The sequence below is a fragment of the Solanum pennellii genome, chromosome 1 (genome assembly GCF_001406875.1).
Source record: "Solanum pennellii chromosome 1, SPENNV200".
Classification (NCBI taxonomy): Eukaryota; Viridiplantae; Streptophyta; class Magnoliopsida; order Solanales; family Solanaceae; genus Solanum; species Solanum pennellii.
In genome coordinates this window covers 92,953,883-92,958,804 of record NC_028637.1, presented here as the reverse complement: position 1 = coordinate 92,958,804, position 4,922 = coordinate 92,953,883, and the positions used below count along the sequence as shown (strand labels likewise).

General features: G+C 37.5%; 1 pseudogene across 1 annotated transcript; it reads right to left on the bottom strand.

Annotated features, from left to right (window-relative positions):
- Positions 1–260: 260 nt before the first annotated feature.
- LOC107005060 lies at positions 261–4,884 on the bottom strand (annotated as a pseudogene). The gene is made up of 10 exons (XR_001454823.2): positions 4,689–4,884; positions 3,257–4,494; positions 2,982–3,161; positions 2,704–2,889; positions 2,520–2,614; positions 2,164–2,406; positions 1,866–2,025; positions 1,483–1,698; positions 1,121–1,200; positions 261–1,011 (listed from the first exon to the last, which is right to left on the bottom strand). The product of XR_001454823.2 is annotated as a zinc finger CCCH domain-containing protein 53-like (transcript).
- Positions 4,885–4,922: the final 38 nt, after the last annotated feature.

Below are 4,922 nucleotides of genomic sequence, written 5' to 3'. Positions count from 1 at the left end.
TACAACATGAAAGAGAGAGAACATGGAGAGTCACGTGGGTGTTGGTGAAATGGGACCCACAAACCATGACAAAATAAATTACTTATATTGATTAGTAGGACCCACATTCAAGTGTCAGCACTATCCCATGTGATGGTCTGTCTGTATGTTGACCCCCTACCCCCACCCATAAATAAATAAAATAAAAGGACAACTGCAATAAAAAGACAAATTCCTAAAAAGAGAGATAATAAAAAGCAAATCACATTAAGAAAAAGACACCAATTAAAGCTACTAAATTATGAAACTTCCTCCATTTTCCTCCTTTTTTTCTGTCTGTTTACATCTTTGATTCATACACTATCTAATATTCTTATATAAAATTACAACAAAGAGTTGAAACTTAAAAAAGAAAAAGGAAAATTACAAAAGATAGCAAGCTAATATATTGGTCTATATGCTAAAGCATATTATAAAAAAAAAGAAAAGTTACAAACAAAAGAGCTTCCCCTTTGCCTTTGCCTTTGCCTTGTACTAAATTTGAGTATATATATTTCAGCTTGAAGTCTTGATTTACTCTTCTGCCTTTGTGCTTCATCATCATCATCTTCATCTTCTATACAAAGTGATTACAACAACTTGAAAAGAAAATTACAACTAGTTAACCTTTTAGGATGTCATTAAGTACACAAGTGGACACCCAATAATGCTTACTTAGGTAAAGGAGAAAGGAGATTACAAGTGATGCTTTGGATTTTTTACTTCTTTGTACCTATGGCTAATTATCCTTTTTTCTTTAACATGTGAATCCAGCCTCAACTAAAGGAGAGATATGGGAAAAAGACACTGAAAATACATTTAACATGGCTGTCACACACATCATTCTTCTTCTCTTTTTTTTTATGTATTTATGCATATTTTCTATAGTAGTAGTATGTATTTTCCTGGCTGATGCTGAGCTTGCTTCTTGAGAGTAGTAATTTTTTTTGTTTTGGGGTTTGGTTCCGGTCGTCATCGTTCTTTCTTTCCTTCCTGTGGAAACAAGAAGACATGTAAACCAACATCATCAATAAAGAAACAAGTACCAAGATGTTTTGTGTCTAAGGGTTTATTAAATGAGCCAAGAAATGTGACAACTTACCTAAACTAAGGAAGCTAAACTACGTAACATAACATGCTGTCCAGGCCTACATTCCAATGGTGCCATGTCCGGAAGGGAACCTGCATTAATCACCATTATTGGAATATGATTAGAATAATCATTCATATAAACGAATATAGAAAACGATCAAAAATACCCCTAAACGACAATAAATGTCGTTATTATCGTTTAGATTTGGTCGTACCGTTACCGTTGAAATATTTTTGACGCGTGATTACCACGCGATCTACGTTGGGAGTTCCATAATAATAATGTAGAGGGGTAAATTTGAAACATTTTCTTTAAATGAACACGTAAATAACTAAGACGCGGAAGTAGGAAAGTCGAGTGGTGAAATGCACCTAGGCACTTGGAAGTAACATGATTTGAAAGGAGTCATGTCTAGAGTACTAGTTGACAAGGAGGAAGAAGGGATCATATTATTGTTAGCAGAGGATGATGCATTTAATCCAGCACCTTTGTCAACATCTCCAGCAGCTTCATTTGAGAAAGTTGTGATAAAGTCCCCAACTGCTTTAGGTGATGCAAATGGACTATCTGGGAGATTATGCTCCAAGCTGCAGCATTTTAAGTCATATATTATCTAATTTTACTTGAATCAAGAACCAGACAAGTCAGTAATGCAGTAGTTACTCAAATTGAGTTAACATTGACTTTGGTTTAACAGAGACATGTATCCAAATGTGTAAAACTATACTACCTTTGGCAAATTAACAATAGTTACCTTTCTTGAAAATCACTTGCTTCCTTCTTGGAACTTTCTTTGCCACTGCTATTTTCATCTTTACCTGTGAAGCATTCTCTCTCCTTGGCAGTAAGATTTGCATTCTTTTGCTCAGCAGTAACAGCAGCAAAATTGGCCATTTTTGGTGCAAAACCATTCTCTGCAACAAAACAAACACCAAATATCAACATCTTCATTCTCAACTTTTAGCCTAAAACCTCATTTCTATTAACTATGCCACCCATTTCAATTGAGTGCAAAATCTATCTGGACTATTGAAGCAAAACTCAAGATATACCTTCTCGGCTGCCAAAGTCTGTGGAGCGAACCATATTTTGATTGAAGAAGCCTGGAGAATGCGGTGGGGATGGGATAACAGCACTCATGGAAAGGGCACGATGGTGGTTGCTCCTTTTGACATCAAGAAGCTGTAAATTCAGCAATCTCCTGCTTTGGAGCTCAATTACCTGTTGCAGATCAGCTTGTTCTTCCAATTTTCTCCTCCACAGCGCATCTTGAGTGTTGTAAAACATTCTTGCACCTAGTAAATCACAATAAGTAAAGTAGCATTAAAAGCTGAAACTTTTGAGGAGCCATCACATTCTAGAAATATATTTAAAAAAATATATATCAGTCCGAAATGTTGTTACGTACCAAGCTGAAGATCATAAGGATCACTGGAGTCCAGACCAGTAGGACTACCGCATCCAGTGAATTCTCCCCTCTCCATCTGCTGTTGGTGTTGCTTCCTGCAATTTCAATCCCAACATCAAATTAATCAATATAAAGAATATAAACTTCACAATAAGTAAGTAGTTGTGATAAAAAGGATTAATACCTAAACTTCTCTGGGACTTTGCCCTTCTCTTTGTAAGGCTTGACAAGCACCCTAGCATCACATACAAAATGAGGATTTCCTTTGACAAGAATGATCTTCACAGTCTCCGGATAAACAAATGTAACAAAACCAAACATCCTCTTTAGCTGATATGGAATCCTCACATCTTGAAAAGGCCCATAAGTGCTAGAAAATCAAGAATAACAAGATTAAAGAAACCAAAACTTCAAAATGAGGGGAACAACTTTAATACATTGAATTTTTCAAACCAATAATACCTGAAATAATTGGAAACATCCTCTTCTTTGAAAGTACTATCAGCTGGAAATGTCAAGTAAATTTGCCTTGAACCTGGATTTGTTATTCCAACTCCACCATTCAGTCCAAAATCCCCTCTTTCAAAACGACTTCGGCTCAATTTATGCATGTCATCACCCATCATCAATGCAGCAGCTGCCCTGTAGAAATTTCACATCAAGAATCAGTCCAAAGTTCCAATTTTTTTTAATACCATAAAAACAGTAAGAAGGAAAGAGGGGGTTGGGGTTCAAACCTTGGACTTTCTGCAGACTGCAACTGTTGCTGCTGAAGAAAGTTAATGCATTTGTTAGCAGCCATGGGAGAGAGAGGAAAGTTAGAAGAAGCCATGAGCTGAGAAGCTGTGGCTAGTCTTTGCTGGTGAGCAGACTTAGATCTGAGAAGTTCTTGGCAATGTTCCATCATCTCAAACTTGTTTGGTGACCCAACTTCACCTTCACCAGGCCCAGCACCATGAAGGAACCTACAGCTACTTCCATTCTTGCAATACCCTCTAGCAAAATAGAGACAAGGTTTCCAGCCAAGTCCTCCACTTGGGTCATCCGCCCCCAAGCATATATCACTCACAGAGCAGCTCCTTCTATGAGAGAGGCCGTTGACTGAGTTGCATCCACCACCCCAGTTATATGAAGAGAAAAGCATGGAATCCCCACTTGGACTTGAGGCTAAATCTTGTTGTTGCTGCTGTTGCTGGTAATAAACATCAGGATTCTTAGGCCCCAAGGTTGGTGACCCATCATTCAAGAAAGAAAGCTGGTCCTGTAGTTGAAACTCATCTATCAAGTCTACTTCTCCATTGCAATAAAAGGGAGGAGCTGAGGAATTCATGGTGGAATTGGTCATTCCATTAGTAGTAGTAGCAGCAGTATATGAGATGTTGGAAGCACTAGGACTAACAAGATCAGCTTCTTGAAACTCAGAGAAACTAGGACTAGTACTCCAAGAAGCAGAAACATTTGAAGAGCGGTTGTTGTTACTAGTTATGCTAAGAGGTGAAGGAAGGCTAAGACCCCCAAGAATCCTACCAGAAGTAGCTGAAGAAGAAGAATTCTGCCTTGAAAAACACATTGAACCACCAAAAGGTGAAGGTGAAGAAGGAGTTGAAGGTGTAGAAGGTGAGTTTGAAGAAACACCAAGCTCCTTTCTTGCTTTAAGAATCACTGAGTGAACTAAAGCTTCTGGACCAAAAGCTAATCTAATCATTTCTTTCTCACCATGGTCTTGCATCAGAAGAATCCCATAATTTTTGATGCATTTTCAGGATCCCANAAACTTTGAATCCTTTGAAAAACAATTTTTGTAGCTTCATAAGCATCCATAACCTCCTTCCTCTCTAGTAGATTCAAACTCCAACCTTCCTTTTTGTCTTTCCTAAAGTACAGACTGTCAAGAAGAAGAAAAATTCCTCTTTTTTCCACCACCAACTAGCTGTTTCTTAACAAGATTCAAGTAAACTCCTTTCTCTTACTCTTCCTGCAAAAAACAACCAAGAAAAAATTAAGTGTAAAACTCTTAAAAGTAGAAATCTCCCGTGGGGGGACTGGAAAAGATTCTTAATTGAAAGAAAAATAACCACAGATGACTGAAAAACAAGAAGAAATAAAGCTTTCAGCTTTCTTTATTTGCTTATTTTACCAAATTGAAACAACAAAAAATTAGAGCTTTACCCATAAAAGATGACTCTTTTTCACTTCCTCTTTTTTTCCACTTTGATCAAATCTTCCCCTTTGTTAACAAACTGCAAAAGAAAAGAACTTAAACCACCGCCCTCTCTATTTCTATGCAGCCTGCAAGAAGCAGCAGTACTAGTAGCAGCACCAGCTTGACAGCAACACAAACAGCAAACCCATTCATATTTATTACTAGTAACACCACTAAATTTCAAACACCCCCCCACCCTC